Source organism: Oncorhynchus masou, unplaced genomic scaffold, assembly GCF_036934945.1.
Source record: "Oncorhynchus masou masou isolate Uvic2021 unplaced genomic scaffold, UVic_Omas_1.1 unplaced_scaffold_634, whole genome shotgun sequence".
Taxonomy (NCBI): domain Eukaryota; kingdom Metazoa; phylum Chordata; class Actinopteri; order Salmoniformes; family Salmonidae; genus Oncorhynchus; species Oncorhynchus masou.
In genome coordinates, this window is record NW_027012770.1 from 127071 (window position 1) to 152500 (window position 25430).

Genomic DNA, 25430 nt, shown 5'->3' on the forward strand with positions numbered 1-25430 from the left:
GGGAGGGATACAGGGAACTAGACATGGAGCTGGGAGGGATACAGGGAACTAGACATGGAGCTGGGAGGGATACAGGGATGGAGCTAGACAGGGGAGACATGGAGCTGGGAGGGATACAGGGAACTAGACATGGAGCTGGGAGGGATACAGGGAACTAGACATGGAGCTGGGAGGGATACAGGGAACTAGACATGGAGCTGGGAGGGATACAGGGAACTAGACATGGAGCTGGGAGGGATACAGGGAACTAGACATGGAGCTGGGAGGGATACAGGGAACTAGACATGGAGCTGGGAGGGATACAGGGAACTAGACATGGAGCTGGGAGGGATACAGGGAACTAGACATGGAGCTGGGAGGGATACAGGGAACTAGACATGGAGCTGGGAGGGATACAGGGAACTAGACATGGAGCTGGACTGGGAGGGATACAGGGGACTAGACATGGAGCTGGGAGGGATACAGGGAACTAGACATGGAGCTGGACTGGGAGGGATACAGGGGACTAGACATGGAGCTGGGAGGGATACAGGGGACTAGACATGGAGCTGGGAGGGATACAGGGAACTAGACATGGAGCTGGGAGGGATACAGGGAACTAGACATGGAGCTGGGAGGGATACAGGGAACTAGACATGGAGCTGGGAGGGATACAGGGAACTAGACATGGAGCTGGGAGGGATACAGGGAACTAGACATGGAGCTGGACTGGGAGGGATACAGGGAACTAGACATGGAGCTGGGAGGGATACAGGGAACTAGACATGGAGCTGGGAGGGATACAGGGAACTAGACATGGAGCTGGGAGGGATACAGGGAACTAGACATGGAGCTGGGCTGGGAGGGATACAGGGAACTAGACATGGAGCTGGGAGGGATACAGGGAACTAGACATGGAGCTGGACTGGGAGGATACAGGGAACTAGACATGGAGCTGGGAGGATACAGGGAACTAGACATGGAGCTGGGAGGGATACAGGGAACTAGACATGGAGCTGGGAGGGATACAGGGAACTAGACATGGAGCTGGGAGGGATACAGGGACTAGACATGGAGCTGGGAGGGATACAGTGGACTAGACATGGAGCTGGGAGGGATACAGGGAACTAGACATGGAGCTGGACTGGGAGGGATACAGGGAACTAGACATGGAGCTGGGAGGGATACAGGGAACTAGACATGGAGCTGGGAGGGATACAGGGAACTAGACATGGAGCTGGGAGGGATACAGGGAACTAGACATGGAGCTGGGAGGGATACAGGGACTAGACATGGAGCTGGACTGGGAGGGATACAGGGAACTAGACATGGAGCTGGACTGGGAGGGATACAGGGAACTAGACATGGAGCTGGGAGGGATACAGGGAACTAGACATGGAGCTGGGAGGGATACAGGGAACTAGACATGGAGCTGGGAGGGATACAGGGAACTAGACATGGAGCTGGGAGGGATACAGGGAACTAGACATGGAGCTGGGAGGGATACAGGGAACTAGACATGGAGCTGGGAGGGATACAGGGAACTAGACATGGAGCTGGACTGGGAGGGATACAGGGGACTAGACATGGAGCTGGGAGGGATACAGGGAACTAGACATGGAGCTGGGAGGGATACAGGGAACTAGACATGGAGCTGGACTGGGAGGGATACAGTGGACTAGACATGGAGCTGGGAGGGATACAGGGAACTAGACATGGAGCTGGGAGGATACAGGGAACTAGACATGGAGCTGGACTGGGAGGGATACAGGGAACTAGACATGGAGCTGGGAGGGATACAGGGGACTAGACATGGAGCTGGGAGGGATACAGGGGACTAGACATGGAGCTGGGAGGGATACAGGGAACTAGACATGGAGCTGGGAGGGATACAGGGAACTAGACATGGAGCTGGGAGGGATACAGGGAACTAGACATGGAGCTGGGAGGGATACAGGGAACTAGACATGGAGCTGGGAGGGATACAGGGAACTAGACATGGAGCTGGACTGGGAGGGATACAGGGAACTAGACATGGAGCTGGGAGGGATACAGGGAACTAGACATGGAGCTGGACTGGGAGGGATACAGGGAACTAGACATGGAGCTGGGAGGGATACAGGGAACTAGACATGGAGCTGGGCTGGGAGGGATACAGGGAACTAGACATGGAGCTGGGAGGGATACAGGGAACTAGACATGGAGCTGGACTGGGAGGGATACAGGGAACTAGACATGGAGCTGGGAGGGATACAGGGAACTAGACATGGAGCTGGGAGGGATACAGGGAACTAGACATGGAGCTGGGAGGGATACAGGGAACTAGACATGGAGCTGGGAGGGATACAGGGAACTAGACATGGAGCTGGGAGGGATACAGGGAACTAGACATGGAGCTGGACTGGGAGGGATACAGGGAACTAGACATGGAGCTGGGAGGGATACAGGGAACTAGACATGGAGCTGGGAGGGATACAGGGAACTAGACATGGAGCTGGGAGGGATACAGGGGACTAGACATGGAGCTGGGAGGGATACAGGGGACTAGACATGGAGCTGGGAGGGATACAGGGAACTAGACATGGAGCTGGGAGGGATACAGGGAACTAGACATGGAGCTGGGAGGGATACAGGGAACTAGACATGGAGCTGGGAGGGATACAGGGAACTAGACATGGAGCTGGGAGGGATACAGGGGACTAGACATGGAGCTGGACTGGGAGGGATACAGGGAACTAGACATGGAGCTGGACTGGGAGGGATACAGGGAACTAGACATGGAGCTGGGAGGGATACAGGGAACTAGACATGGAGCTGGGAGGGATACAGGGAACTAGACATGGAGCTGGGAGGGATACAGGGAACTAGACATGGAGCTGGGAGGGATACAGGGAACTAGACATGGAGCTGGGAGGGATACAGGGAACTAGACATGGAGCTGGACTGGGAGTGATACAGGGACTAGACATGGAGCTGGGAGGGATACAGGGAACTAGACATGGAGCTGGGAGGGATACAGGGAACTAGACATGGAGCTGGGAGGGATACAGGGAACTAGACATGGAGCTGGGAGGGATACAGGGAACTAGACATGGAGCTGGGAGGGATACAGGGAACTAGACATGGAGCTGGACTGGGAGGGATACAGGGGACTAGACATGGAGCTGGGAGGGATACAGGGGACTAGACATGGAGCTGGGAGGGATACAGGGAACTAGACATGGAGCTGGACTGGGAGCTGGGGGATACAGGGAACTAGACATGGAGCTGGGAGGGATACAGGGAACTAGACATGGAGCTGGGAGGGATACAGGGGACTAGACATGGAGCTGGGAGGGATACAGGGAACTAGACATGGAGCTGGGAGGGATACAGGGAACTAGACATGGAGCTGGGAGGGATACAGGGAACTAGACATGGAGCTGGGAGGGATACAGGGGACTAGACATGGAGCTGGGAGGGATACAGGGGACTAGACATGGAGCTGGGAGGGATACAGGGAACTAGACATGGAGCTGGGAGGGATACAGGGGACTAGACATGGAGCTGGGAGGGATACAGGGAACTAGACATGGAGCTGGGAGGGATACAGGGAACTAGACATGGAGCTGGGAGGGATACAGGGAACTAGACATGGAGCTGGGAGGGATACAGGGGACTAGACATGGAGCTGGGAGGGATACAGGGAACTAGACATGGAGCTGGGAGGGATACAGGGGACTAGACATGGAGCTGGGAGGGATACAGGGGACTAGACATGGAGCTGGGAGGGATACAGGGAACTAGACATGGAGCTGGGAGGGATACAGGGAACTAGACATGGAGCTGGGAGGGATACAGGGAACTAGACATGGAGCTGGGAGGGATACAGGGAACTAGACATGGAGCTGGGAGGGATACAGGGAACTAGACATGGAGCTGGGAGGGATACAGGGAACTAGACATGGAGCTGGGAGGGATACAGGGAACTAGACATGGAGCTGGACTGGGAGGGATACAGGGAACTAGACATGGAGCTGGGAGGGATACAGGGGACTAGACATGGAGCTGGACTGGGAGGGATACAGGGAACTAGACATGGAGCTGGGAGGGATACAGGGAACTAGACATGGAGCTGGGAGGGATACAGGGAACTAGACATGGAGCTGGGAGGGATACAGGGACTAGACATGGAGCTGGGAGGGATACAGGGAACTAGACATGGAGCTGGGAGGGATACAGGGAACTAGACATGGAGCTGGGAGGGATACAGGGAACTAGACATGGAGCTGGGAGGGATACAGGGAACTAGACATGGAGCTGGGAGGGATACAGGGAACTAGACATGGAGCTGGGAGGGATACAGGGAGCTGGACTGGGAGGGATACAGGGAACTAGACATGGAGCTGGGAGGGATACAGGGAACTAGACATGGAGCTGGGAGGGATACAGGGGACTAGACATGGAGCTGGGAGGGATACAGGGAACTAGACATGGAGCTGGGAGGGATACAGGGGACTAGACATGGAGCTGGGAGGGATACAGGGGACTAGACATGGAGCTGGGAGGGATACAGGGAACTAGACATGGAGCTGGGAGGGATACAGGGAACTAGACATGGAGCTGGACTGGGAGGGATACAGGGAACTAGACATGGAGCTGGGAGGGATACAGGGAACTAGACATGGACATGGAGCTGGACTGGGAGGGATACAGGGAACTAGACATGGAGCTGGGAGGGATACAGGGAACTAGACATGGAGCTGGGAGGGATACAGGGGACTAGACATGGAGCTGGACTGGGAGGGATACAGGGAACTAGACATGGAGCTGGGAGGGATACAGGGAACTAGACATGGAGCTGGGAGGGATACAGGGGACTAGACATGGAGCTGGGAGGGATACAGGGAACTAGACATGGAGCTGGGAGGGATACAGGGAACTAGACATGGAGCTGGGAGGGATACAGGGAACTAGACATGGAGCTGGGAGGGATACAGGGAACTAGACATGGAGCTGGGAGGGATACAGGGGACTAGACATGGAGCTGGGAGGGATACAGGGGACTAGACATGGAGCTGGGAGGGATACAGGGAACTAGACATGGAGCTGGGAGGGATACAGGGAACTAGACATGGAGCTGGGAGGGATACAGGGAACTAGACATGGAGCTGGACTGGGAGGGATACAGGGAACTAGACATGGAGCTGGGAGGGATACAGGGGACTAGACATGGAGCTGGGAGGGATACAGGGGACTAGACATGGAGCTGGGAGGGATACAGGGAACTAGACATGGAGCTGGACTGGGAGGGATACAGGGAACTAGACATGGAGCTGGGAGGGATACAGGGAACTAGACATGGAGCTGGGAGGGATACAGGGGACTAGACATGGAGCTGGGAGGGATACAGGGGACTAGACATGGAGCTGGGAGGGATACAGGGAACTAGACATGGAGCTGGGAGGGATACAGGGGACTAGACATGGAGCTGGGAGGGATACAGGGAACTAGACATGGAGCTGGGAGGGATACAGGGAACTAGACATGGAGCTGGGAGGGATACAGGGAACTAGACATGGAGCTGGACTGGGAGGGATACAGGGAACTAGACATGGAGCTGGGAGGGATACAGGGAACTAGACATGGAGCTGGGAGGGATACAGGGAACTAGACATGGAGCTGGGAGGGATACAGGGGACTAGACATGGAGCTGGGAGGGATACAGGGAACTAGACATGGAGCTGGGAGGGATACAGGGGACTAGACATGGAGCTGGGGCTGTATTTAAACAGACTCTGTATCGGTGGACCTACGTTCTCAGTGCTGTATTTAAACAGACTCTAGATCAGTATTGGTGAACCTACGTTCTCAGGGCTGTATTTAAACTGACTCTAGATCAGCATCAGTGGATCAACGTTCTCAGGGCTGTATTTAAACTGACTCTAGATCAGTATCGGTGGACCTACGTTCTCAGTGGTGTATTTAAACTGACTCTAGATCAGTATTGGTGGACCTACGTTCTCAGTGGTGTATTTAAACAGACTCTGTATCGGTGGACCTACGTTCTCAGTGCTGTATTTAAACAGACTCTAGATCAGTATTGGTGAACCTACGTTCTCAGGGCTGTATTTAAACTGACTCTAGATCAGTATAGGTCCACATACGTTTTCACTGTTGTGGTCTGTCTCGCTGGGGCAGAACCTACGTTCTCAGGGCTGTATTTAAACTGACTCTAGATCAGTATAGTTCCACATACGTCTTCACTGTTGTGGTCTGTCTCGCTGGGGCAGCCGAAGAGTTCTCGTCTCAGAAGGTTCCCGTCGTACTCCAGGAAGGTGAGGTACAGGTTCCGGAAGAATTCCACATGCTTGTTCTTCACTCTCAGCTTCTTAGGAGAGTTCCAATGGATCACCTGTAGGGGAGGGAGGAAGGGGGGAGAGAGGGAGAGAGGGGGAGAGAGGGAGGAATGGGGAGAGAGGGAGGGAGGAATGGGGGAGAGAGGGAGGGAGGAAGGGGGAGAGAGGGAGGGAGGAAGGGGGGAGAGATGGAGGAAGGGGGAGAGAGGGAGGGAGGGGGAGAGAGGGATGGAGGAGGGGGAAGGGAGGGAGGAAGGGGGAGAGAGGGAGGAGGGAGGAATGGGGAGAGAGGGAGGGAGGAATGGGGAGAGAGGGAGGGAGGAAGGGGGAGAGGGGGGAGAGAGGGAGGAATGGGGAGAGAGGGAGGGAGGAAGGGGGGAGAGGGGGAGAGAGGGAGGAATGGGGAGAGAGGGAGGAGGGAGGAATGGGGAGAGAGGGAGGGAGGAATGGGGAGAGAGGGAGGGAGGAAGGGGGAGAGAGGGATGGAGGAAGGGGGAGAGAGGGAGGAAGGGGGAGAGAGGGAGGAAGGGGGAGAGAGGGAGGGAGGGGGGGAGAGAGGGAGGGAGGGGGAGAGAGGGAGGGAGGGAGGAAGGGGGAGAGAGAGAGGGGGAGAGGGAGGGAGGAAGAGAAGAGAGGGAGGGAGGAAGAGAGGGAGGGAGGGAGGAAGAGAGAGAGGGAGGAAGGGGGAGAGAGGGAGGGAGGAAGAGAGGGAGGGAGGGAGGAAGAGAGAGAGGGAGGAAGGGGGAGAGAGGGAGGGAGGAAGAGAGGCATAGAGTGAGATGGTTAGATAGAGGTTCCTGAAAGCGCTAAGTGCCTGTTCTTCACAACAAGTTCCAATGAATCACTTGTAGTGGGGGAGAGAGAAGGAGGGAGAAAGGGACAGAGAGAGATGACAGACCAGTCAGAGAGACAGAGAGAGATGACAGGCCAGTCAGAGAGACAGAGAGAGATGACAGGCCAGTCAGAGAGACAGAGAGAGATGACAGGCCAGTCAGAGAGACAGAAAGAGATGACAGGCCAGTCAGAGAGACAGAGAGATGACAGACCAGTCAGAGAGACAGAGAGATGACAGACCAGTCAGAGAGACAGAGAGAGATGACAGGCCAGTCAGAGAGACAGAAAGAGATGACAGGCCAGCCAGAGAGACAGAGAGAGATGACAGGCCAGTCAGAGAGACAGAGAGAGATGACAGGCCAGTCAGAGAGACAGAGAGAGATGACAGGCCAGTCAGAGAGACAGAGAGAGATGACAGGCCAGTCAGAGAGACAGAGAGATGACAGACCAGTCAGAGAGACAGAGAGATGACAGACCAGTCAGAGAGACAGAGAGAGATGACAGGCCAGTCAGAGAGACAGCGAGATGACAGGCCAGTCAGAGAGACAGAGAGATGACAGGCCAGTCAGAGAGACAGAGAGATGACAGACCAGTCAGAGAGACAGAGAGATGACAGACCAGTCAGAGAGACAGAGAGAGATGACAGGCCAGTCAGAGAGACAGAAAAAGATGACAGGCCAGTCAGAGAGACAGAGAGAGATGACAGGCCAGTCAGAGAGACAGAGAGAGATGACAGGCCAGTCAGAGAGACAGAAAGAGATGACAGGCCAGTCAGAGAGAGATGACAGGCCAGTCAGAGAGACAGAGAGAGATGACAGGCCAGTCAGAGAGACAGAAAGAGATGACAGGCCAGTCAGAGAGACAGAAAGAGATGACAGGCCAGTCAGAGAGACAGAAAGAGATGACAGGCCAGTCAGAGAGACAGAAAGAGATGACAGGCCAGTCAGAGAGACAGAGAGAGATGACAGGCCAGTCAGAGAGACAGAGAGAGATGACAGGCCAGTCAGAGAGACAGAGAGAGATGACAGGCCAGACAGAGAGACAGAAAGAGATGACAGGCCAGTCAGAGAGACAGAGAGATGACAGGCCAGTCAGAGAGACAGAAAGAGATGACAGGCCAGTCAGAGAGACAGAAAGAGATGACAGGCCAGTCAGAGAGACAGAAAGAGATGACAGGCCAGCCAGAGAGACAGAGAGAGATGACAGGCCAGTCAGAGAGACAGAGAGAGATGACAGGCCAGTCAGAGAGACAGAGAGAGATGACAGGCCAGTCAGAGAGACAGAGAGATGACAGGCCAGTCAGAGAGACAGAAAGAGATGACAGGCCAGTCAGAGAGACAGAGAGATGACAGGCCAGTCAGAGAGACAGAGAGAGATGACAGGCCAGTCAGAGAGACAGAAAGAGATGACAGGCCAGTCAGAGAAACAGACAGAGATGACAGGCCAGTCAGAGAGACAGAGAGAGATGACAGGCCAGTCAGAGAGACAGCGAGATGACAGGCCAGTCAGAGAGACAGAAAGAGATGACAGGCCAGTCAGAGAGCCAGAGAGAGATGACAGGCCAGTCAGAGAGACAGAGAGAGATGACAGGCCAGTCAGAGAGACAGAAAGAGATGACAGGCCAGTCAGAGAGACAGAAAGAGATGACAGGCCAGTCAGAGAGACAGAAAGAGATGACAGGCCAGTCAGAGAGACAGAAAGAGATGACAGGCCAGTCAGAGAGACAGAAAGAGATGACAGGCCAGTCAGAGAGACAGAGAGAGATGACAGGCCAGTCAGAGAGACAGAGAGAGATGACAGGCCAGTCAGAGAGACAGAGAGAGATGACAGGCCAGTCAGAGAGACAGAAAGAGATGACAGGCCAGTCAGAGAGACAGAAAGAGATGACAGGCCAGTCAGAGAGACAGAAAGAGATGACAGGCCAGTCAGAGAGACAGAAAGAGATGACAGGCCAGTCAGAGAGACAGAGAGAGATGACAGGCCAGTCAGAGAGACAGAGAGAGATGACAGGCCAGTCAGAGAGACAGAGAGAGATGACAGGCCAGACAGAGAGACAGAAAGAGATGACAGGCCAGTCAGAGAGACAGAGAGATGACAGGCCAGTCAGAGAGACAGAAAGAGATGACAGGCCAGTCAGAGAGACAGAAAGAGATGACAGGCCAGTCAGAGAGACAGAAAGAGATGACAGGCCAGCCAGAGAGACAGAGAGAGATGACAGGCCAGTCAGAGAGACAGAGAGAGATGACAGGCCAGTCAGAGAGACAGAAAGAGATGACAGGCCAGTCAGAGAGACAGAGAGATGACAGGCCAGTCAGAGAGACAGAAAGAGATGACAGGCCAGTCAGAGAGACAGAAAGAGATGACAGGCCAGTCAGAGAGACAGAAAGAGATGACAGGCCAGTCAGAGAGACAGAAAGAGATGACAGGCCAGTCAGAGAGACAGAAAGAGATGACAGGCCAGTCAGAGAGACAGAGAGATGACAGGCCAGTCAGAGAGACCGAGAGAGATGACAGGCCAGTCAGAGAGACAGAGAGAGATGACAGGCCAGACAGAGAGACAGAAAGAGATGACAGGCCAGTCAGAGAGACAGAGAGATGACAGGCCAGTCAGAGAGACAGAAAGAGATGACAGGCCAGTCAGAGAGACAGAAAGAGATGACAGGCCAGTCAGAGAGACAGAAAGAGATAACAGGCCAGCCAGAGAGACAGAGAGAGATGACAGGCCAGTCAGAGAGACAGAGAGAGATGACAGGCCAGACAGAGAGACAGAGAGAGATGACAGGCCAGTCAGAGAGACAGAGAGAGATGACAGGCCAGTCAGAGAGACAGAGAGAGATGACAGGCCAGTCAGAGAGACAGAGAGAGATGACAGGCCAGTCAGAGAGAGTAGAAGCATCTGGAAGGAGAAGGGGCCTGATGCCGACATTACTCTGCTGTCACACACACACACACACACACACACACACACACACACACACACACACACACAACGGACAAAGAGGGTGTGTGGAAACAGCTGCCATCTGTGTGTGAGATGCTCAACTCACCTTGAGGTCTGAAACATCCTTGTAGCACTTCTCAGAGCGGGTGTGGTCTGACAGCTGAACGTTCCAGAAGCAGGGCAGCTGGTGAACCAGGAAGGGGTTCTGTTTGATCACGGCGTTGAAGATGTCCTGCAGACACACACAGATCAGACCTTAGAGTAGATAACAGATAGAGACCAGACTTTACAGATCAGACCTTAGAGTAGATAACAGATAGAGAGTTCAGACCTTAGTGTAGATAACAGATAGAGAGTTCAGACCTTAGTGTAGATAACAGATAGAGACCAGACCTTAGTGTAGATAACAGATAGAGAGTTCAGACCTTAGAGTAGATAACAGATAGAGACCAGACTTTACAGATCAGACCTTAGAGTAGATAACAGATAGAGAGATCAGACCTTAGTGTAGATAACAGATAGAGACCAGACCTTAGTGTAGATAACAGATAGAGAGATTGGACCTTAGTGTAGATAAAAGATAGAGACTAGACCTTACAGATCAGTCCTTAGTGTAGATAACAGAAACAGAGACCAGACCTTACAGATCAGACCTTAGTGTAGATAACAGATAGAGACTAGACCTTACAGATCAGACCTTAGTGTAGATAACAGATAGAGACCAGACCTTACAGATCAGACCTTAGTGTAGATAACAGATAGAGACTAGACCTTACAGATCAGACCTTAGTGTAGATAACAGATAGAGACCAGACCTTACAGATCAGACCTTAGTGTAGATAACAGATAGAGACCAGACCTCACAGACCATAGGTGAAATAGACACTGTCTTGGCACCGTTGTGGAAATTCATACCGATAGAGACTTTGTCATTTCTTCAAACAATCATCTTTATTCATTATCGATTAATTATGCCAATAATGAGACGAGTCAAGCCACCACTCTGGACTGTTGGGCCGATCAGCCAAACCTGATAATGAAAACCAGAGATCTTATAGAGGACATCTAAAAGAATGCTTAGTCATGGCTGGTTCCACCCCTCCCATGCTGATCATCAAGACACCTTGGTTCCTCTGCTGGCTATCTACACAGGATGTTGTTGTACCCCCAACCCGGCTTCGTTTCCCAGATGCCAGGATGATGAGACAGTGAAGCTGTCTAATCCCTCGATTGTTCTGAAACTCTTCCAGACTAACTCTGTCTCCAGTCTCATCTCTGTCTCCAGTCTCATCTCTGTCTCCAGTCTCATCTCTGTCTCCAGTCTCATCTCTGTCTCCAGTCACATCTCTGTCTCCAGTCACATCTCTGTCTCCAGTCTCATCTCTGTCTCCAGTCTCATCTCTGTCTCCAGTCTCATCTCTGTCTCCAGTCTCATCTCTGTCTCCAGTCTCATCTCTGTCTCCAGTCTCATCTCTGTATCATCTCTGTCTCAACTCTGTCTCATCTCTGTCTCCAGTCACATCTCTGTCTCCAGTCACATCTCTGTCTCCAGTCTCATCTCTGTCTCCAGTCTCATCTCTGTCTCCAGTCTCATCTCTGTCTCCAGTCTCATCTCTGTCTCCAGTCTCATCTCTGTCTCCAGTCTCATCTCTGTCTCCAGTCTCATCTCTGTCTCCAGTCTCATCTCTGTCTCCAGTCTCATCTCTGTCTCCAGTCTCATCTCTGTATCATCTCTGTCTCAACTCTGTCTCATCTCTGTCTCCAGTCTCATCTCTGTCTCCAGTCTCATCTCTGTCTCATCTCCAGTCTCAATCTCTGTCTCCAGTCTCATCTCAGTCTCATCTCTGTCTCCAGTCTCATCTCTGTCTCCAGTCTCATCTCTGTCTCCAGTCTCATCTCTGTCTCCAGTCTCATCTCTGTCTCCAGTCTCATCTCTGTCTCCAGTCTCATCTCAGTCTCATCTCTGTCTCCAGTCTCATCTCTGTCTCCAGTCTCATCTCTGTCTCCAGTCTCATCTCTGTCTCCAGTCTCATCTCTGTCTCCAGTCTCATCTCTGTCTCCAGTCTCATCTCTGTCTCCAGTCTCATCTCTCTCATCTCTGTCTCCAGTCTCATCTCTGTCTCATCTCTGTCTCATCTCTGTCTCATCTCTGTCTCATCTCTGTCTCCAGTCTCATCTCTGTCTCCAGTCTCATCTCTGTCTCCAGTCTCATCTCTGTCTCCAGTCTCATCTCTGTCTCCAGTCTCATCTCTGTCTCCAGGCTCATCTCTGTCTCCAGGCTCATCTCTGTCTCCAGGCTCATCTCTGTCTCCAGTCTCATCTCTGTCTCCAGTCTCATCTCTGTCTCCAGTCTCTTCTCTGTCTCCAGTCTCATCTCTATCTCATCTCGGTCTCCAGTCTCATCTCGGTCTCATCTCTGTCTCCAGTCTCATCTCTGTCTCATCTCTGTCTCCAGTCTCATCTCTATCGCATCTCTGTCTCCAGTCTCATCTCTGTCTCCAGTCTCATCTCCGTCTCCAGTCTCATCTCCAGTCTCATCTCTGTCTCCAGTCTCATCTCTATCTCATCTCTGTCTCCAGTCTCATCTCTGTCTCCAGTCTCATCTCTGTCTCCAGTCTCATCTCTGTCTCCAGTCTCATCTCTGTCTCCAGTCTCATCTCTGTCTCCAGTCTCATCTCTGTCTCAACTCTGTCTCCAGTCTCATCTCTGTCTCCAGTCTCATCTCTGTCTCCAGTCTCATCTCTGTCTCCAGTCTCATCTCTGTCTCCAGTCTCATCTCTGTCTCCAGTCTCATCTCTCTCTCATCTCTGTCTCCAGTCTCATCTCTGTCTCCAGTCTCATCTCTATCTCATCTCTGTCTCCAGTCTCATCTCTGTCTCCAGTCTCATCTCTGTCTCCAGTCACAGACACCACATCCTGCCTATGAAATGCGGGGCTGTGGGTCTTTATCACCAAGTCGTTGTCAGCTCAAGCTATCTCTAGTAAAACCTCATTTTCCTCTGACCATACAACCAGACTAACTGCCTGGAAGCTAGAGTGGAACGCATCCCTTTACAGACACACAGCATTTAATACAACAGACATTTCTTACTATTAGTTCATTATTAATATCAAATAAATCAGGTAAATGTTATAATGTTTCTATCACATTCGCTGTAATGTTATCAGTGTGGCTATGTCTGTACGATTAAATCTCTCATTTAAGAACAATCCTCAAATACAATAGCTGCTGCCAGACACTTCAAGGGCTTTCTTTAATAGAAGCTCTAACAGAGACAGTATTTGACTAGGTTCTCTCTGACTGAGATCTTGCTCTAACAGAGACAGTATTGGACTAGGTTCTCTCTGACTGAGATCTTGCTCTAACAGACAGTATTTGACTAGGTTTTCTCTGACTGAGATCTTGCTGGTTCAGAGACAGTATTGGACTAGGTTCTCTCTGACTGAGATCTTGCTGGTTCAGAGACAGTATTGGACTAGGTTCTCTCTGACTGAGATCTTGCTGGTTCAGAGACCATGTATATTCTCCTAATAGGAGACATTATAAAGCTTGTTGTTATCCTCATAATGAACGGAGTGGTAAAGAGGAGGGGACAGCTGATTGGAGAGTTGAACGGAACACTAAAACACCAAACTACAATACAATCCAGAACTACAATACATTCCAGAACTACAATACATTCCAGAACTACAATACATTCCAACTACAATACATTACATAACTACAGTACATTCTAGAACTACAATACATTCCAGAACTACAATACATTCCAGAACTACAATACATTCCAGAACTACAATACATTCCAGAACTACAATACATTCTAGAACTACAGTACATTGTAGAACTACTATACATTCCCGAACTACAATACATTCCAGAACTACAATACATTCCAGTACTACAACACATTACAGAACTACAGTACATTCTAGAACTACAATACATTCTAGAACTACAATACATTCCAGAACAGTACTACAATACATTCCTGAAATACAATACATTCGGTACTACAATACATTCCAGAACTACAATACATTATAGAACTACAGTACATTGTAGAACTACAATACATTCCAACTACAATACATTCCAAAACAGAACTACAATACATTCCAACTACAATACATTCCGGAACTACAATACATTCCAGAACAGAACTACAATACATTCCAAAACAGAACTACAATACAATCCAGAACTACAATACATTCCAGAACTACAATACATTCCAGAACTACAATACATTCCAGAACTACAATACATTCCAGAACTACAATACATTCCAGAACTTTATTTAGTGAACATCTAAATGACAACATGGTAAACGTGCCGGTCATTAATATGAGCTGGCAGCAACTCTTAAATAAAATCCTTGGTGTTTCATTACCACGAAATGCTGACGTCTGAAATGTGACAATCCGTTTTAATGGTGAACTTCAAGTAGTTCAATACCAAGTGTGTTTATGATTGTGTGTGTGTTACCTGGTCAGCCAGTGATGTAGACAACATGCTCATCAGTTCTCTCTCTGCTGTCAGTCTCCACATCTGTTCCCACCGCAGCTTCCTCAGTCGGTCCAGCAGCAGCAAGATCACACCTGGAACAGAGGTCACGTGACTTAACACACCCAATCAGCAGCAAGATCACACCTGGAACAGAGGTCACGTGACTTAACAGACCCAATCAGCAGCAAGATCACACCTGGAACAGAGGTCACATGACTTAACAGACCAATCAGCAGCAAGATCACACCTGGAAGAGAGGTCACATGACTTAACACACCCAATCAGCAGCAAGATCACACCTGGGACAGGGGTCACATGACTTAACACACCCAATCAGCAGCAAGATCACACCTGGGACAGGGGTCACATGACTTAACACACCCAATCAGCAGCAAGATCACACCTGGGACAGGGGTCACATGACTTAACAGACCCAATCAGCAGCAAGATCACACCTGGAACAGAGGTCACATGACTTAACACACCCAATCAGCAGCAAGATCACACCTGGAACAGAGGTCACATGACTTAACAGACCCAATCAGCAGCAAGATCACACCTGGAACAGAGGTCACATGACTTAACACACCCAATCAGCAGCAAGATCACACCTGGAACAGAGGTCACATGACTTAACAGACCCAATCAGCAGCAAGATCACACCTGGAACAGAGGTCACATGACTTAACAGACCCAATCAGCAGCAAGATCACACCTGGGACAGAGGTCACATGACTTAACAGACCCAATCATCAGCAAGATCACACCTGGGACAGAGGTCACATGACTTAACACACCCAATCAGCAGCAAGATCACACCTGGGACAGAGGTCACATGACTTAACAGACCCAATCAGCAGCAAGATCACACCTGGAACAGAGGTCACATGACTTAACAGACCCAATCAGCAGCAAGATCACACCTGGAACAGAGGTCACATGACTTAACAGACCAAATCAGCAGCAAGATCAGACCTGGAACAGAGGTCACATGACTTAACAGACCCAATCAGCAGCAAGATCACACCTGGAACAGAGGTCACATGACTTAACAGACCCAATCAGCAGCAACATCACATTCACTCTGTCTCTGTCCCCAAGAAGAGAGGAGGCAGTTTGTTCCAGTCCAAGACATGATTCATTCTGTCTCTGTCCCCAAGCAGAGAGATGGTTTGTTCCAGTCCAAGACATGATTCACTCTGTCTCTGTCCCCAAGAAGAGAGGAGGCAGTTTGTTCCAGTCCAAGACATGATTCACTCTGTCTCTGTCCCCAGTTTGTTCCAGTCCAAGACATGATTCACTCTGTCTCTGTCCCCAAGAAGAGGAGGCAGTTTGTTCCAGTCCAAGACATGATTCACTCTGTCTCTGTCCCCAAGATGAGGAGGCAGTTTGTTCCAGTCCAAGACATGATTCACTCTGTCTCTGTGCCCAAGAAGAGGAGGCAGTTTGTTCCAGTCCAAGACATGATTCACTCTGTCTCTGTCCCCAAGAAGAGGAGGCGGTTTGTTCCAGTCCAAGACATGATTCACTCTGTCTCTGTCCCCAAGCAGAGAGATGGTTTGTTCCAGTCCAAGACATGATTCATTCTGTCTCTGTCCCCAAGAAGAGAGATGGTTTCTTCCAGTCCAAGACATGATTCACTCTGTCTCTGTCCCCAAGAAGAGAGATGGTTTGTTCCAGTCCAAGACATGATTCACTCTGTCTCTGTCCCCAAGAAGAGAGATGGTTTGTTCCAGTCCAAGACATGATTCACTCTGTCTCTGTCCCCAAGAAGAGAGATGGTTTGTTCCAGTCCAAGACATGATTCACTCTGTCTCTGTCCCCAAGCAGAGATGGTTTGTTCCAGTCCAAGACATGATTCACTCTGTCTCTGTCCCCAAGAAGAGAGATGGTTTGTTCCAGTCCAAGACATGATTCACTCTGTCTCTGTCCCCAAGAAGAGAGATGGTTTGTTCCAGTCCAAGACATGATTCACTCTGTCTCTGTCCCCAAGCAGAGAGATGGTTTGTTCCAGTCCAAGACATGATTCACTCTGTCTCTGTCCCCAAGAAGAGAGATGGTTTGTTCCAGTCCAAGACATGATTCACTCTGTCTCTGTCCCCAAGAAGAGAGATGGTTTGTTCCAGTCCAAGACATGATTCTCTCTGTCTCTGTCCCCAAGAAGAGGAGGCAGTTTGTTCCAGTCCAAGACATGATTCACTCTGTCTCTGTCCCCAAGAAGAGAGGAGCCTGAAGTAATACTTCTGTTATTGGTGAGAACTTACAGGCAGCTCAGGCAGCGACAATAAAGTTAGTCATTATCATTGTACAAAAAGTTAGTCATTATCATTATACATAAAGTTAGTCATTATCATTGTGAGTAAAGTGAGACGTTATCATTGTGAATCAAGTGAGGCATTATCATTGTGAATCAAGTGAGTCGTTATCACTGTGAATAAAGTCAGTCGTTATCGTTGTGAATAAAGTCAGTCGTTATCATTGTGAATAAAGTTAGTCATTATCATTGTACATAAAGTTAGTCATTATCGTTGTGAATCAAGTTAGTCGTTATCATTGTGAATAAAGTCAGTCATTATCATTGTGAATAAAGTCAGTCGTTATCATTGTGAATAAAGTGAGCCATTACCATTGTGAATGAAGTGAGCCATTATCATTGTGAATAAAGTTAGTTGGTATCATTGTGAATAAAGTGAGTCATTGTGAATGAAGTGAGACATTATCGTTGTGAATAAAGTGAGTCATCACCACTGTGAATGAAGTGAGGCAATATCATTGTGAATACAACGAGGCATTATCATTGTGAATAAAGTGAGACATTGTCATTGTGAATAGTGAGACATTATCATTGTGGATGAAGTGAGACATTATCATTGTGAATAAATGTAATCATTATCGTTGTGAATAAAGGTAGTCATTATCATTGTGAATAAAGTGAGTCATTACCACTGTGAATAAAGTGAGTCATTATCATTGTGAATAAAGTGAGTCATTATCACTGTGAATAAAGTTAGACATTATCATTGTAAATAAAGTGAGTCATTATCATTGTGAATAAAGTGAGTCATTATCACTGTGAATAAAGTTAGACATTATCATTGTGAATAAAGTTAGTCATTATCATTGTGAATAAAGTTTATACAACAGACATCTCAAAGGGAAGAAATGACCTTTTTTATTTCATATAGAAAACCCACCGACTGTCCCCCCTCTCTGTGTGTCTCTCACCTGTATTGAAGCCCCTCTCCAGGGCGGGCCAGGGCCGGTGATTCTTCCACAGGTTCCCCAGGTACCAGTCACTCTGGTTCTCCACCAGACCTAGAACCTGCTGACCTAGAACACAGAACACAAACAGAACACTCAGGTTACTATGGTTCCCCAGGCACCAGTCACTCTGGTTCTCTACCAGACCTAGAACCTGCTGACCTAGAACACTCAGGTTACTCTGGTTCCCCAGGCACCAGTCACTCTGGTTCTCCACCAGACCTAGAACCTGCTGACCTAGAACACTCAGGTTACTCTGGTTCCCCAGGCACCAATCACTCTGGTTCTCCACCAGACCTAGAACCTGGAAAAGAGAGACAGGTTACTACCAAAGGGCTGCTCTATAGAAGAGTAATGTCTCATTATCATAATTACCCACCGGGGGGCGCTGTGGAGTCAGCTGTCAAACAACACTCAGGTTACTACCAAGGGCTGCTCTATAGACGTGCATAGAGAACACACAAACAATGCTGCACCATAGAGTAGCGTTGGCTCGTTATAACAATCACCCACCAGAGGGCGCTATGGAGTCAGTTGCTCAACAAGCTGTTAGTAGAGCCCATCTACTGACGTTGAATCAATTGCAAGAAATAAAAAGAAATGAACGGTGCCTTTTGAGCAAGACAATCTGCTCACATTGAGTTAAAGCTGATTGAGTAGATGAGGGTAAGAACAGAGAGAGAGGTAGAACATCTAGTCATGAAAGAGAGGAGGGGTCGTGGAGTACAGGAGCTCAGGGAGGACTGGAGGGGGAGGTATCATCTTGGAGGAGAGGAGAGGGAGGGATCATCTTGGAGGAGAGGAGGGGAGAGGGAGGGATCATCTTGGATGAGAGGAGAGGGAGGGATCATCTTGGAGGAGAGGAGAGGGAGGGATCATCTTGGAGGAGAGGGAGGGATCATCTTGGAGGAGAGGAGAGGGAGGGATCATCTTGGAGGAGAGGAGAGGGAGGGATCATCTTGGAGGAGAGGAGAGGGAGGGATCATCTTGGAGGAGAGTCGAGGGATCATCTTGGAGGAGAGGAGAGGGATCATCTTGGAGGAGAGGAGAGGGAGGGATCATCTTGGAGGAGAGGGAGGGATCATCTTGGAGGAGAGGAGAGGGATCATCTTGGAGGAGAGGAGAGGGAGGGGTCATCTTGGAGGAGAGGAGAGGGAGGGATCATCTTGGAGGAGAGGAGAGGAGAGGGAGGGATCATCTTGGAGGAGAGGAGAGGGAGGGATCATCTTGGAGGAGAGGAGAGGGAGGGATCATCTTGGAGGAGAGGAGAGGGAGGGATCATCTTGGAGGAGATGGAGAGGGAGGGATCATCTTGGAGGAGAGGAGAGGGAGGGAGGGGTCATCTTGGAGGAGAGGAGAGGGAGGGATCATCTTGGAGGAGAGGAGAGGGAGGGATCATCTTGGAGGAGAGGAGAGGAGGGATCATCTTGGAGGAGAGGAGAGGGAGGGATCATCTTGGAGGAGAGGAGAGGGAGGGATCATCTTGGAGGAGAGGAGAGGGAGGGATCATCTTGGAGGAGAGGAGAGGGAGGGATCATCTTGGAGGAGAGGGAGGGATCATCTTGGAGGAGAGGAGAGGGATCATCTTGGAGGAGAGGAGAGGGATCATCTTGGAGGAGAGGAGAGGGAGGGATCATCTTGGAGGAGAGGAGAGGGAGGGATCATCTTGGAGGAGAGGAGAGGGAGGGATCATCTTGGAGGAGAGGAGAGGGAGGGATCATCTTGGAGGAGAGGAGAGGAGAGGAGAGGGAGGTATCATCTTGGAGGAGAGGAGAGGGGGAGGGATCATCTTGGAGGAGAGGGAGGGATCATCTTGGAGGAGAGGAGAGGTGAGGGATCATCTTGGAGGAGAGGGGAGGGAGGTATCATCTTGGAGGAGAGGGAGGGATCATCTTGGAGGAGAGGGAGGAGGGATCATCTTGGAGGAGAGGAGAGGGAGGGATCATCTTGGAGGAGAGGAGAGTAGTGGGAGGGATCATCTTGGAGGAGAGGAGAGGGATCATCTTGGAGGAGAGGGAGGGATCATCTTGGAGGAGAGGAGAGGGAGGGATCATCTTGGAGGAGAGGGGAGGGAGGGATCATCTTGGAGGAGAGGAAGGGATCATCTTGGAGGAGAGGAGAGGGAGGGATCATCTTGGAGGAGAGGAGAGGGAGGGATCATCTTGGAGGAGAGGAGAGGGAGGGATCATCTTGGAGGAGAGGAGAGGGAGGGATCATCTTGGAGGAGAGGGAGGGATCATCTTGGAGGAGAGGAGAGGGAGGGATCATCTTGGAGGAGAGGAGAGGGAGGGATCATCTTGGAGGAGAGGAGAGGGATCATCTTGGAGGAGAGGAGAGGGAGGGATCATCTTGGAGGAGAGGAGAGGGAGGGATCATCTTGGAGGAGAGGAGAGGGAGGGATCATCTTGGAGGAGAGGGAGGGATCATCTTGGAGGAGAGGAGAGGGAGGGATCATCTTGGAGGAGAGGGAGGGATCATCTTGGAGGAGAGGGAGGGATCATCTTGGAGGAGAGGAGAGGGAGGGATCATCTTGGAGGAGAGGAGAGGGAGGGATCATCTTGGAGGAGAGGAGAGGGAGGGATCATCTTGGAGGAGAGGAGGGATCATCTTGGAGGAGAGGAGAGGGAGGGATCATCTTGGAGGAGAGGAGAGGGAGGGATCATCTTGGAGGAGAGGGAGGGATCATCTTGGAGGAGAGGAGAGGGAGGGATCATCTTGGAGGAGAGGAGAGGGAGGGATCATCTTGGAGGAGAGGAGAGGAGAGGGAGGGATCATCTTGGAGGAGAGGGAGGGATCATCTTGGAGGAGAGGAGAGGGAGGGATCATCTTGGAGGAGAGGAGAGGGAGGAGGAGAGGAGAGGAGAGGGAGGGATCATCTTGGAGGAGAGGAGAGGGAGGGATCATCTTGGAGGAGAGGAGAGGGAGGGATCATCTTGGAGGAGAGGAGAGGGAGGGATCATCTTGGAGGAGAGGAGAGGGAGGGAGGAGAGGAGAGGAGAGGGAGGGATCATCTTGGAGGAGAGGAGAGGGAGGGATCATCTTGGAGGAGAGGAGAGGGAGGAATCATCTTGGAGGAGAGGAGAGGGAGGGATCATCTTGGAGGAGAGGAGAGGGAGGGATCATCTTGGAGGAGAGGAGAGGGATCATCTTGGAGGAGAGGAGAGGGAGGGATCATCATGGAGGAGAGGAGAGGGAGGGATCATCTTGGAGGAGAGGAGAGGGAGGAATCATCTTGGAGGAGAGGAGAGGGATCATCTTGGAGGAGAGGAGAGGGAGGGATCATCTTGGAGGAGAGGAGAGGGAGGAATCATCTTGGAGGAGAGGGAGGGATCATCTTGGAGGAGAGGAGAGGGAGGGATCATCTTGGAGGAGAGGAGAGGGAGGGATCATCTTGGAGGAGAAGAGAGGAGAGGGAGGGATCATCTTGGAGGAGAGGAGAGGGATCATCTTGGAGGAGAAGAGAGGAGAGGGAGGGATCATCTTGGAGGAGAGGGAGGGAGGGATCATCTTGGAGGAGAGGAGAGGGAGGGATCATCTTGGAGGAGAGGAGAGGGAGGGATCATCTTGGAGGAGAGGAGAGGGAGGGATCATCTTGGAGGAGAGGGAGAGGGAGGATCATCTTGGAGGAGAGGAGAGGGAGGGATCATCTTGGAGGAGAGGGAGGGATCATCTTGGAGGAGAGGAGAGGGAGGGATCATCTTGGAGGGAGGGAGGGATCATCTTGGAGGGAGAGGAGAGGGGGGATCATCTTGGAGGAGAGGAGAGGAGAGGGATCATCTTGGAGGAGAGGAGAGGGAGGGATCATCTTGGAGGAGAGGAGAGGGAGGGATCATCTTGGAGGAGAGGAGAGGGAGGGATCATCTTGGAGGAGAGGAGAGGGAGGGATCATCTTGGAGGAGAGGAGAGGGAGGGATCATCTTGGAGGAGAGGAGAGGGAGGGATCATCTTGGAGGAGAGGAGGGAGGGATCATCTTGGAGGAGAGGAGAGGGAGGGATCATCTTGGAGGAGAGGAGAGGAGAGGGAGGGATCATCTTGGAGGAGAGGAGAGGGATGGATCATCTTGGAGGAGAGGAGAGGGAGGGATCATCTTGGAGGAGAGGAGAGGGAGGGATCATCTTGGAGGAGAGGAGAGGGAGGGATCATCTTGGAGGAGAGGAGAGGAGAGGGAGGGATCATCTTGGAGGAGAGGAGAGGGAGGTATCATCTTGGAGGAGAGGAGAGGGATGGATCATCTTGGAGGAGAGGGAGGGATCATCTTGGAGGAGAGGGGAGGGAGGGATCATCTTGGAGGAGAGGAGAGGGAGGGATCATCTTGGAGGAGAGGAGAGGGAGGGAGGGATCATCTTGGAGGAGAGGAGAGGGAGGTATCATCTTGGAGGAGAGGAGAGGGAGGGAGGGATCATCTTGGAGGAGAGGGAGGGATCATCTTGGAGGAGAGGAGAGGGATCATCTTGGAGGAGAGGAGAGGGAGGGGTCATCTTGGAGGAGAGGAGAGGGAGGGATCATCTTGGAGGAGAGGAGAGGAGAGGGAGGGATCATCTTGGAGGAGAGGGAGGGATCATCTTGGAGGAGAGGAGAGGGAGGGATCATCTTGGAGGAGATGAGAGGGGGGATCATCTTGGAGGAGAGGAGAGGGAGGAATCATCTTGGAGGAGAGGAGAGGGAGGAATCATCTTGGAGGAGAGGAGAGGGAGGGATCATCTTGGAGGAGAGAGGAGAGGAGGGATCATCTTGGAGGAGAGGAGAGGGAGGGATCATCTTGGAGGAGAGGAGAGGGAGGTATCATCTTGGAGGAGAGGAGAGGGAGGGATCATCTTGGAGGAGAGGAGAGGGAGGGATCATCTTGGAGGAGAGGAGAGGGAGGGAGGAGAGGAGAGGGAGGGATCATCTTGGAGGAGAGGGAGGGATCATCTTGGAGGAGAGGAGAGGGAGGGATCATCTTGGAGGAGAGGAGAGGGAGGGATCATCTTGGAGGAGAGGAGAGGAGAGGGATCATCTTGGAGGAGAGGAGAGGGAGGCATCATCTTGGAGGAGAGGAGAGGGAGGGATCATCTTGGAGGAGAGGAGAGGGAGGGATCATCTTGGAGGAGAGGAGAGGGAGGGATCATCTTGGAGGAGAGGAGAGGAGAGGGATCATCTTGGAGGAGAGGAGAGGGAGGGATCATCTTGGAGGAGAGGAGAGGGAGGAATCATCTTGGAGGAGAGGAGAGGGAGGGATCATCTTGGAGGAGAGGAGAGGGAGGGATCATCTTGGAGGAGAGGAGAGGGAGGGATCATCTTGGAGGAGAGGAGAGGAGAGGGATCATCTTGGAGGAGAGGAGAGGGAGGAATCATCTTGGAGGAGAGGAGAGGGAGGAATCATCTTGGAGGAGAGGAGAGGGAGGGATCATCTTGGGAGAGAGAGGGAGGAGAGGGATCATCTTGGAGGAGAGGAGAGGGAGGAATCATCTTGGAGGAGAGGAGAGGGAGGAATCATCTTGGAGGAGAGGAGAGGGAGGAATCATCTTGGAGGAGAGGAGAGGAGAGGGATCATCTTGGAGGAGAGGAGAGGGAGGAATCATCTTGGAGGAGAGGAGAGGGAGGAATCATCTTGGAGGAGAGGAGAGGGAGGGATCATCTTGGATGAGAGGAGAGGGAGGGATCATCTTGGAGGAGAGGAGAGGGAGGAATCATCTTGGAGGAGAGGAGAGGGAGGAATCATCTTGGAGGAGAGGAGAGGGAGGGATCATCTTGGAGGAGAGGAGAGGGATCATCTTGGAGGAGAGGAGAGGGAGGGATCATCTTGGAGGAGAGGAGAGGAGAGGGAGGGATCATCTTGGAGGAGAGGAGAGGGAGGGATCATCTTGGAGGAGAGGAGAGGAGAGGGAGGGATCATCTTGGAGGAGAGGAGAGGGAGGGATCATCTTGGAGGAGAGGGGAGGGAGGGATCATCTTGGAGGAGAGGAGAGGGAGGTATCATCTTGGAGGAGAGGAGAGGGAGGGATCATCTTGGAGGAGAGGGGAGGGAGGGATCATCTTGGAGGAGAGGGGAGGGAGGGATCATCTTGGAGGAGAGGAGAGGGAGGTATCATCTTGGAGGAGAGGAGAGGGATCATCTTGGAGGAGAGGAGAGGGATCATCTTGGAGGAGAGGAGAGGGAGGGATCATCTTGGAGGAGAGGAGAGGGATCATCTTGGAGGAGAGGGAGGGATCATCTTGGAGGAGAGGAGAGGGAGGGATCATCTTGGAGGAGAGGAGAGGGAGGGATCATCTTGGAGGAGAGGAGAGGAGAGGGAGGGATCATCTTGGAGGAGAGGAGAGGGAGGGATCATCTTGGAGGAGAGGGAGAGGGAGGATCATCTTGGCACAGGGGTTTGGGGTGAGTTGAGGTAGGGGTTATTGAAGAGATAGAGGATGAAGGGAAGGAAGGAAGCTCTAATGAAGACTAAGGAAGATTAATGAGGGACTATTGGAGTGTGTGTGTGTGTGTGTGTGTGTGTGTGTGTGTGTGTGTGTGTGTGTGTGTGTGTGTGTGTGTGTGTGTGTGTGTGTGTGTGTTGCAGCTGCTAGTCAAACAGCAGACGGGCTTTAGATGTCGTGAAAACAAAGCCCACGGCTCTGTTACTCTCCTCTCACGGGGACAAGTGACTGGGACAATCAGAGGGGAAGGACACTGTCTCTCTCTCAGTATGTCCAAGTCTCCCTCCCGCCCCCTCTCTCCCGCCCCCTCCCTCTCTCCCGCCCTCCCTCCCGCCCCCTCTCTCCCGCCCCCTCACTCCCTCTCTCCCGCCCTCCCTCCTTCCCCTTCCCTCCCTCCCTCCCTCCCTCCCGCCCCCTCCCTCCCGCCCCCTCCCTCCCTCCCTCCCCCCCTCCCTCCCGCCCCTCCCTCCCTCCCCCTCCCTCTCTCCCCCCTCCCTCCCCTCCCTCCCTCCCTCCCTGTATTTCTCAGTCCCTCAGAGACCTGAGTAGCGGGGAGGAAGACACACTTATAAACAGATACTCAGAGATGTCAACTAGAGACTTGGGGGAATTCAGAAATCAAAGAGTGTATAATCCATGTGTTTTAGTATTCGTCACCTTTGAGTGACACGCAGATGAATCAAACAAACATTCGTTCTAAACAGAGGCTTTTCACTGCGGAAATGATCAACTTCTAGTCTCGAGGATGTAGATCCCAAACCACTGTTGTCAAAACCCTCCTCTTCAAGTCAGCCAGCCAAGGGGAAAGAACAACTAAATCAATACAATCATTTTATCAGCTTCAACAAAGAAGGGTCTCTGTGCCACTTCGAGAGCAGACGAGATGCCACTATGAAAATAACCCCCCCATTTTAAAATCCGCCCCAATTCTCCAACCCCCTTTTCAGAAAGACTTCCAAGCGCTTGTCTCATATTTTCTAGAAGTTTCCAGTCCCCCTGTCCAGATATTCAGTACGGTAACTTGTCTTCACAGACAATTAACTTAGATTGTTACTGGTTAGTGGATATTGATCCTCCAATCAGAGATGTTGGCATTGTGATGTCATTGTTACTGGTTAGTGGATATTGATCCTCCAATCAGAGATGTTGGCATTGTGATGTCATTGT

At 51.3% G+C, this 25430-nt stretch overlaps 1 pseudogene; it reads right to left on the minus strand.

Annotated features, from left to right (window-relative positions):
• The window catches only part of LOC135536564 (xylosyl- and glucuronyltransferase LARGE1-like), a 240568-nt pseudogene that overhangs the window by 70206 nt on the left and 144932 nt on the right, over window positions 1-25430 (minus strand).